Below are 10,586 nucleotides of genomic sequence, written 5' to 3'. Positions count from 1 at the left end.
GAACAATGACCACACTACTACTGTGATCTGTATCTTTCTGTTGTGTGTGGGTGGGTCTGCGGTGTACGCAGAGGCCAGCTAGCTGGCAAAAATGAACATTTCTTGTCAATATACATGTACGCTTTGTTCTATATTTTTTGCTTCCTCTGATTACCAGGCGGTTATGTAACTTCTTTACCGTCACGACAAGGCTACTCTTACCGTGTAGACTGTTATACGCGGTGCCGTCCACTGGGTTGGAACAGAGCGTGAGCTGCATGCTCATCAAGAGAATCCAGTTTGCCAACATCAGAACTGGGATATGAATCTGCCCTGGCAACATTGTCCAAGGAGCACTGGGTGTCGTCACTGATATTAAAAACCTTACAAGCAGAAACACTGTGTATTCATTTGCTGTTTATCCGTCACTCAAGTCTTTCTGCAACACTGCGACATTTCACAAAGGATGTGTCTGCTAATAAAGGACAGCTTATGGCTATCGTTATATCGTCAATGCAGACAGTTAGGTCTTAGCATGCTTTCCCAGTTCTGGCCGTAAATTAGCTCTTGCAGGTGGGAAGTACATGTAGTTGAATTGCGAGCTGAGGGAGCAGTGTGTGGCAATATGCAGAGGAATGTGCGATCTAACTTGTATTTGCCCCGACAGTTAGGTGCTAGCATGCCTTCTCAGGCTGGCCATCAATGATTAGTTCTTGTAGGTGAGCAGTAGTTGAATTGCGTGCTGAGGAAGCGGCATGTAGCAATATGTGGAGGAATGTGTGATCTAACTTGTACTTCCGCGATGTGGACATGTTGATAGTGATAGAGAGATGTTTCCTATGTCAGAGCTGTCAAAATCTTTGCAGTTCACAGTACCTGTATGTCGTTGGTGTGTAACCTTACTTGTAGGATTGATATGTACATGATGTATGTACACGCAAAAGGTTTTATGAAGACCTCAAGCGATGGGTTAACTCTAACCATTTTGAATATCACTCGTCAGGACTATCATCAGACAGAGGAATTAGACGTAATTATTGTGGACAAGCATCCAGATCAGCAATTACTCGATTGTTAGGTCGCATCTGAGAGGGGCAATATCTTTCTTGATGCTGAATACTTTTTACGTGTTTTCGTGGCCGCCGTGGCATCATACCGGCGTTGCCGCCATACTGTCAATAATGGTTTTCAGGCTGGTCGGCTTTAGTATTAATATTATGCTGCATCTAATAATGGCCTGCATCTTGTTGTGGGTTTGCAATGACTTTTAATATTATTTGATTTGCACAGTGCTCAATCTGCGGACAGATTGATTGGTACAGAACAATTTTCTTTTTTAATAAAGAGCTCTACGTCGGTGAAACCGATTGGTCAGTACAGGAGCGGTTTCATGAGCACTACCGGGAAGCTCGGACGATAGCGGAGAAAGTTCACTGGGGTAACCACTACAAAAACCACCACAGAGAATCTCACACATCATCTTCTCAATTTCAGCCCTTTCACCAGGCGAAGATTCTTGGCAAGGAGCCTTCTCTTCCTTCACGCAAGTACATGTACTTTGAGGCAACAGAGATCAGAAATTGACGACCAATGGTGAACAGTGACGGGTTGGCCTCATGGCTGATGTACACACTGGGCATCCCGCACCTTGTTGTTATCACAACGAGCGCGTGATCTCAGATTCGACACTTCGAATGGATAGCGACACCTGACTTGAGAAATTGAGAAGATCAACACACTCCATACTTGAATCCCCCTTCCTCCCTCGAACACACACATACACACACGCACGCACACAATTATATCCCCGCCCCCGACACACGCATTCACGCATCAACTAAATCATGGATGTACCACGCCCACTTGGCGCAAATTACATGTTGTAGCGTGAATTATGTTACTGTCAATCACCTATATCCCTGATGATGTTCTATTGGATGAAAATCAAAATTTGGACAATTGATTGAACGTGGTGTATGTCGCCTTCTCAGGATTCCGTTCACTGATCACCGGACGAATGTGTCTGTTAGAGAGGAAATAAATAGTATTCACAAACAAGTCCCACTTATTGTTTCTGTCCGTAAAAGGAAATTGCAATTTTTGGTCATATTATCGTTCGTTCCGGCTGTTTGTCATTGACTGTTCTTCATGGTTGTGTTGCTGGAGGTCGTGGCCGAGGCAGGCCCAGAATGTTATGGCTTGGTAATATTATTTCATGGACTGAACTTGACGTGCAGTCCCTGCTCCCTGCTGCACGCGATCGATTTTCTGGCGCTTGCTTGTTCATACTTGCTCTGTGACGCCCCGACGGCCTTAGGGCTATGGGCTTGTGATGATAATAATGATGTAGGTGTACTACATATAAAATATAGATGGCATTGAATGTGCTATTCAGTATTGCGGAGGGCTGAAGGCAATGATGATTTCAATCCCGCTCTCTTGTAGGCCTAACATGGGTACAATATTTTGCTGCGTCATAAGTACAGATAAAGACCTTGTATGGAGGTTGCTACATGTAGGTGTTGTTACGTCATTGCATCAGTCATCCGGCATTACTGCGGCACACCACAAGTCACTGGCCAAGACACCTGTTATCTGTCAACGCACAAGAGATAAACCCATGACCGCAAAGGATTTAGGAAGTAGCGTGGAAAGAAAAACGGTCCACTGCGTAGATGCTGACGGCTGACCATGCTTAACAAAACACTACAGGAGGCTAGGTGTGCAGGCAGTAACCTTCTCCTCACTATGGGCAACTAGCGTTACTTGACGGGAAGGCTCCAGGAACGTCACATGTTTTCCCATTTCTCACACATGTGACAAGCCAACACAAAAGGAATAGCACAGAATGGACGTGTTATAAAAATGAGAAAAAGACATTCACAAATAGGGTGCACTATCATTTACATGTCACGAAGAGTACGAAGGTGATGGCAAAGATAGATGAAAGGAGACGCGAATTGGAAGGCAAAAGTCTGAAGTCCCAATTGAAGATTCGGTAATTAGTTGCAATTGCACAAGACAGATGTTCACCTCAAACCTCCATATTCGATTCAGCAGACTGTAGGTGAAAGTACCGCTCTTTCGCATTGTTCTGGACTTAGGACTTGTGATCGTTATGTTTGGTAGGGTTCCGAAACCCTCTATTCTGCACTATTAATTTTTCCACTGGTTTGTAATAATTATGATTGAATTCGTTGAGGACCACACTTTGCGCCAGTATCTTCCCGGTACAATTATCATTATTCAGTTAAACCTCTTTCAGTCAACAACAGCGTCCCCTCTGATGAGTTTCCGTCATATTATGGAACGAAAGAATAATTTTCAGGAGTACCACTATTTGATGTCTTGGATTGTGGCTTGGGAACTATTCTGGCTGATGTATGCAAGCGTCTTGCGGTCTTCTCGGGTCTAATGAAAAACTCTTTACCACTTAGATGCCTGTCTCACTACCCTTAATAGCAACTTTGGCGTGTACAGCGTCGAAAGCACAAGTCTTGACTCTAAGATCCTATGGCCAGGAATACAAATTAATGTTTGTTCATAATGTTTCCAGAAGGGCTCAAGAGTCTTTTTTAGCTAAAATTTATTCTGTTGACGATCATGCTCCTTACTAGGCATGGTTGTTGACACTAAATTGCTGGCCTCAGCACTCTGTTGTTAGCTCACCCCCGAAATACCATGCTGCCATTGCCGGCGTAGTCTCCAGGACATCGGCGTTGTTAACGTATGAGATGTACGTTCCAGTTGAGTTACTATGAGTTAGTTAGATAATAATCAAGTGGATCCGCACTCAGCCGGAACACCATGTGGAATGGACAGGTCAGCTAACTCACGCAACATACTCCTCAAGATTGTGTTTGTTAGGTATTCCCTTGAGTGCATGTACACAATGTTACACATCGATAGCGTCACCAAGTCACTGTACTGTAGTTATTCACGTATAAACGTATATGTATATGTTACACATTGATAGCGTCACCAAGTCACTGTACTGTAGATATTCACGTATAAACGTATATGTCTATGTTACACATCGATAGCGTCACCAAGTCACTGTACTGTAGTTATTCACGTATAAACGTATATGTATATGTTGCACATCGATAGCGTCACCAAGTCACTGTACTGTAGTTATTCACGTAAACGTATATGTATATGTTACACATTGATAGCGTCACCAAGTCACTGTACTGTAGTTATTCACGTATAAACGTATAGGTATATGTTACACCTTGATAGCGTCACCAAGTCAGCTATGTGCAGCAGTTGACTCGAGTCACTGTACTGTAGTAATTCACGTATAAACGTATATGTATATGTTACACATCGATAGCGTCACCAAGTCACTGTACTGTAGTTATTCACGTATAAACGTATATGTATATGTTACACATTGATAGCGTCACCAAGTCACTGTACTGTAGTTATTCACGTATAAACGTATATGTATATGTTACACCTTGATAGCGTCACCAAGTCACTGTACTGTAGTTATTCACGTATAAACGTATATGTATATGTTACTCATCGATAGCGTCACCAAGTCACTGTACTGTAGTTATTCACGTATAAACGTATATGTATATGTTACACATTGATAGCGTCACCAAGTCACTGTACTGTAGTTATTCACGTATACATGTGTATGTTACACTCAGTATTACGGTATTTAGGTACGTGTATGTAAAGAATCCCCAAGAATGCAAGAATGTCGCCCAAGACTTCCACAGCGACCTATAACTGATGGAGGCATCCCTCCAGTAACCGGGTACGCCGATGACATAACGTTCTACTCTACCAGTAAACCTTGGCTCGAGGAATCACTGCCCGTCATATCCTGGACACTGCAGTCTTGGAACCTAAAGGTAAATGAGCAAAAACGGAATGGGTGCACTTTACGCCAGGCGATTCATCCTGGCGGAGCATCAGGCAGCTTGGCTCTCTTATGGGGGGCGCTGAGGATATCGACAGGCGAATTTCGCTAGCATCCCAAGCATACGGTAGTATGTGCAGCCTCTGGCTGCGTCGCAAGCATGTGTCAGAAAGGTCCAAGCTCAAGCTGTACAGCTCGCTTGTGCTGCCTGTCCTCCTTTACAACTGTGAGACTTGGGGAGTACCCCAGGCAGTCTTTCAGCGACTTTACTGTTTTCACGGCCGACAGCTCAGAAACCTGGTGGAAGTGCGATATCCAGACAGAATTACGAATGACGATCTGTATTCCAGATGTGGCTCGTAGCCACTGTCGGAGCTTGTTGCCAAGCGACGCCCTGCCGAGCAATTCGCTTACCGAGCCCACCACTCCACAGAGGACGCAGTCTTGTTGGCTGTGGATCAATTTTACGAAGCCGCAGACCAGCACCTGCATACCGGTGTGGTGCTCATTGATATGAGCGAAGCTTTCGACAAGGCCCAACATCAGACCTTGCTCCAGGATCTCTTCGAACTTGGTGTCTCCTCTACGGCACTGGACTGGTTTGCGGACTACCTCAGCGCACGACGCCAGTGTGTGGTCACTGCCAGCGGTACACGCTCAGAGGAAACAGCTTGCACGTGCGGTGTCCCCCAGGGAAGCGTGCTTGGTCCGATATTATTCGCGATCTACACGAGATGTGTCGCATCAGTAGCTGACCCGGTGCGTACACTAATGTTCGCGGACGACATCATGCTGTACCTGAGCCACGCTACCGCTCACGCCATCAACATCACCCTTTCCGCAGCAGTGTCGGCTGTCGCCAGGCTACTCGATGCCAAAGGGCTTATTCTCAACACCGGAAAGACGCAAGTGCTTGCAATCAAAGCTGGACGGCAGGCACACCTCGACCTCCACATTACTTGCACTGGCACGCCTCTTGCCCAGACCAGTACGGCTCGCTACCTCGGAGTCACTCTGGACGAAAATCTTCGCAAGTCACCTCTATCGTCCGACGCACGGCTATGAAGCTGCGGATCCTCCGCCAGATCCGGCACTGCCTAACAGTGCGGCAGGCGATGCTGTATTACTCTGCCCTTGTCATACTGGATATTCTATATGCGTCGAATGCGTTTCTCCCAGGACTGTCCGCTGAGCAGCGGAACACAGTAGCCAAACTGGATAAACGTTGCATCCGTTGCGTGGCCGATGAGCACCCATTGGCCCACACTCTTCCCCTGTACACCAGGCTGGGTGTCTGCCCAGTTCTGGAACGAGGGAATGCAAGCTCCGACTCCCGACATTTAGAATCCGTTCTGGAATCGTCAGTGAGCTGCTGTCCTCCCGAATTGTATTGCAAGGCCCGCCGACAGGCATGACCACTCGAGGTCAATTGGGACGCAACCTTCCCCTCCCCCTGGCCCACAGTGCTTCTGGCGCATGCCGACCGCTTCTAGCCAGCTGCCGACTCTGGAATGGCCTGCCCGACTGTATGAAGTCCATAGTAAATTTGAGATCCATTTTTTCTGCTCGTCTTGACCCTGCCTCCCCTCATTGCTACTTCCGTTTTCGTATTTTTATTTTCATATATTTTCTCTTCATTTCTGACTCTTCTTACTGGTTGTCATCGCTTTCATAATATTGGGCAGAACTGCCCGTTTGCCATGCGATGTAAAATAAATAAACAACAACAACAACAACAACAACGCCGTAGCCTCACTGGCCATGTGCTGAGGATGAGTGAGCAGTCACCCCCTTGCCTTGCGATGTCCTGCTATTTTCAAGCGGGGTCACGTGGACGAAGGGGCCGTCCCGCGGCTACTCTCCCTTTCACCATCATGAAGGACCTGACAGGGCACGACATCCCTTTGAAGAATGCCAGCGACCTAGAAGGAGCACGAGCATTTGCTGCAGACAAGTCGAAATGAAGATAAGACATTGTTTATGGATGAGTTTTTGTTGACTGGAGACAGAAGCGGACTTGGCTTAATTTCAGTGTATTCTCATTCATTGTTCTTTGGCCTTTGTACGCGTGCTGTGGTGTTATTATTATTATTTTTTAAAGAATCCCCAAAGGCTGTATGTCACACTTCCGTGTATATCGATCGTTATCTCCATAGTATTCATGTGTAACAACTAGCCATTTCCCGGTCATGCAAAGTGAGGCGGTTGTACAGCCACGCGAGCCGTGTTGCATGTTGTTGGCATATCTCATTGCACACCATTTAGCGCAAGAGCTGACATTGGGCAGGGTTGATTTAAAAAACTCCTGCAGCCATTCTCCAAGCGCAGACCTCATCATAACAGCTGTAGGCGTCAATGCTGGAAACCTCTAGTCTTTCATCTGGGGTATAAATTATGTGCAAACTGTACGTCTACATCTGTGTACAGATCACGAGGGATCTGTAGCACATTATCTACAGAGGCATCGCGACCTAACCTGGCACATGAATACTATGGAGATAACGATCGGTATACACGGAAGTACAGCCTGGGATCTGTAGCACATTATCTACAGAGGCATCGCGACCTAACCTGGCAGAGTGATCAATGCCTGTGAACAGCGGAGTGCAGCACAAAAGAAATACAAAAAGGAGTGTACCGTAGGAGAGTGTTCGTTGTAACGAAATTTGGCCACCAATCATAGGCCAACAGCTTTCGCTTCGCATGTACATTTGCAATGGGGCCCACATGATAGCTCCTTGGCCTGACTTCTATCTGATCCCCGTAACCAGTACAGCCTGTACTCCCTTGCTGATGCTATTGTTCAGTAGCTGGGGTCATTACCTTTCCATTGACATGATGTCACACAATCATACCGGCATATGCCGGGCTTGAACTCAAAAGACTGCCGCGCTATGCGCAGAGGCACAGCGGAGGACTGATCTCGACAAGATGCATACTGGACCTCGGGAAGAACACTTGATTATTGTCTTATGTGGCCTCGAATTAGTGTGAAACAGAAGGATTCTAGAACTTCTAAGTTAGAGCGTTACCGCGGTGGAATGAACATGATCACAGAAACCTGCCCACGGCGATTGCCTGGTGATAGACGACTCATTGCGAGTGACCTGTGCGCACACTGTAACAGCGGTGACGGTGAGAATGTGTGAGTTGTGCAAGTAGGCGCGCACGGCATGCCTGCGCACAACCGGTCCTGCGTCGCCATGTACATCATTTCGTATGTAATTCCACTTGTACCCACCAGATAACAAGACGCGAAAGAGTTATCCAGTTATCTCATCCTTGGCACTGAAAGGGTTAACCATGAAATGAGGATGTATTTGCGGGGGGGGGGTATAATTATGCTCTTGCATATACTCGTTGTAGTGAACAAGCCGAGGGTGAATCGCTGGAGCAAAGCAATGCCAATATGGCAGAGGTGGGGTTCGCTCGCGCAACTCGTGCGACATCCAAATGTACTGGGTAAATTATTTTGGAAATGAGGTGACAAAATGTTGGAATCTTGCCATAGAGGGAATCTTGCCATAGAATACTAATGCTAGTACAGTATCGGGGAAAGATCAGCGCAAAGAGATCGGTACGATATGAAGCGTAGGTGGGGCACATAGAGGCTTTGCCAATGACGTAATCATTACTATTCGATATCATGCGTTGAGTGGCAGAGCGGTGCTTTTCAGGCCAGGAAGCGTAAATCAACTGATACAATGACGCAAAGGAAGAGAGTCTGCAAGAGGAGAAGCTCAACTAGTACAATCATATGAAAAGAAAAGAAGTAAAGATCAGTGCTTACGAAGTGAACAAAATCGCAGTGTCGGAAAGTTGCTTGGCGATAGAAGTATAGCGTTGTACAATAGAGTTCAGATACGGCGGGCCTGCTAGCGACTGTCTCCATCCGCACTCGAGTCATCGTCCCCAGATGAGTCTTCACTGATAGATGACGCGGAATCTACGGATACGGAATCAACCGAGTCCACAGACACAGAGTCGACGGAATCTGAGCTGCGAGTATCCAGCCGTCGCATGACCTCCTCGACCAGCCGCGTGCCTTTCACTACTGCAGTAAAACACGTACACGTACATTCATACAAAGCGTATTATAATAATGGCAACTCCACCTCAACCACATACGCTCTCTGGTTGACCTCATCAAAACAGCAGCTTGGCTTCAAGTTGTAGATTCTGACAAATAAACTTTCCTCCAGACAGTGCTGTTTTGACCACTAAGGTCACATCCGTGAAGGTTGAACATAATAAATGGATAGACATAATGTAATCAGTGATGGGGATGCTGGGGTGATTGAGAGCGGATGTTCTGGAGGTGGAATTGCTTCGTAGATAAACAGGCCGAAAGCTGCTGCTCACCCTTTGAGTATACTCATGGCTTAAACGTTAAGCGTTCAGTTTTCTAACAGTACTCTGATGGCTTTACATCATGCCAGATATGGTGCGGAAGTCAGCTTCTATAATAATGTACGGAGCAAGTTTCATGGGAGAAAGCAGGTTAGGTCTGGTTCATGCCTTTCTTTGCGTACTATTAAGTGAAACGCGTAGTAAAGTCCATCCTGTCGAGACTTTTGACTTAAACTCATGCTCAACTTGTTGGCGCGACAATCGCGCGAAGAGTTGCTGGTACGCGACATGAAGTATGGACCTGGCCTTAGTTTATGTTTAGCGCGTTGACATTTCAAGGGAAAACCAGCAGCGCCCGATATGGAGTATTTCATCTAGACGTGTTTTCTTACGTCTACGTAGTCTCTACCTTTGATGACGTCACAGTGCCTACAAACCCTGGCCGATTGTCAGCCATAAACCACTTCAAATATTGGGAAGTTCTAGACAGGCAGACCGCGTGAAAACCCGGGCAATATTCACCCTCAGTGTTTGTGCCGCCAATACAGCTCAGGATTTCACAATACCATGGAGTCGTAGATTAAAGTGATATGGTTGGGGAATTCCCCCCACTAAGAAGCCTTCATGGCCAATCTTACCCTTCTTAGCAGTGGAATCCGCAGGCTGGCTGAACACCACAGCTAACACCAACAGCAATGCTGGGAGAGTAAATACAGACGTCTTCATTTTGCTGATCAATCACTTCTCTCAAACCGAACGAAAACTTGCTTGCTCTTCAAGAGGCTTTTCACTAACAGGGACGAACGACGAGGAATATTCCAATTACTGGGATGTACTCGAGCCAGGGTCTTTATAACCTTGTGAGTTTGCCGATAAGCGCACGGGAAATAGCAGCAGGCTGAGAGAGCGTGAATGGGCTGGGGCGGATTACAATGGTCAATGGTGAGCTTCTTATCGCAGTCTGTACCTCACTAGTAAAGAATGTTTGTTGAGGATAAACGCCAGTCTCGTGGAGATATTCTTGCCAACAGTGTGACAATGGCAGCGAAATGCCCGGCCTGAAATCATACACCATAGTCTGTCTAAGCAATGTGAACCAACGCGCAGCGCGCAAGATCAAGGTTTGGATCATTGTCGCCTAGTTGAGTCGAGCTAGCTGTACGCCCGGGGCCTAGAGGCCGAGAGGTCCCTGGCATGTAGGGCGAACTTCCCCGTGTCTCTTCGCCAAGACAAAGTATACAATCTACACAATACTGGGCGAAACTACCACACTTCTGAAATGAAGTCGATAATAATCATCTTTTAGAGCATTGTTTGGGGTAGGTAGGCGAGCGTAGAGCCACGGTTTGAAGTGACATGCACAGATACGTCCAGAGCAAGG

The 10,586-nt window shown here is 46.5% G+C and overlaps 1 long non-coding RNA gene across 1 annotated transcript; it reads right to left on the bottom strand.

Moving 5' to 3' along the window:
* Window positions 1–8,274: 8,274 nt before the first annotated feature.
* On the bottom strand, window positions 8,275–10,337 carry LOC135819086 (uncharacterized). The gene is made up of 2 exons (XR_010553863.1): window positions 9,844–10,337; window positions 8,275–8,909 (listed from the first exon to the last, which is right to left on the bottom strand). It is a non-coding gene; the product is annotated as an uncharacterized LOC135819086 (long non-coding RNA).
* Between the last annotated feature and the right edge of the window lie 249 nt (window positions 10,338–10,586).

The sequence above is a fragment of the Sycon ciliatum genome, chromosome 6 (genome assembly GCF_964019385.1).
Source record: "Sycon ciliatum chromosome 6, ocSycCili1.1, whole genome shotgun sequence".
NCBI lineage: Eukaryota > Metazoa > Porifera > Calcarea > Leucosolenida > Sycettidae > Sycon > Sycon ciliatum.
This window is presented reverse-complemented; position numbering and strand designations above follow the sequence as displayed.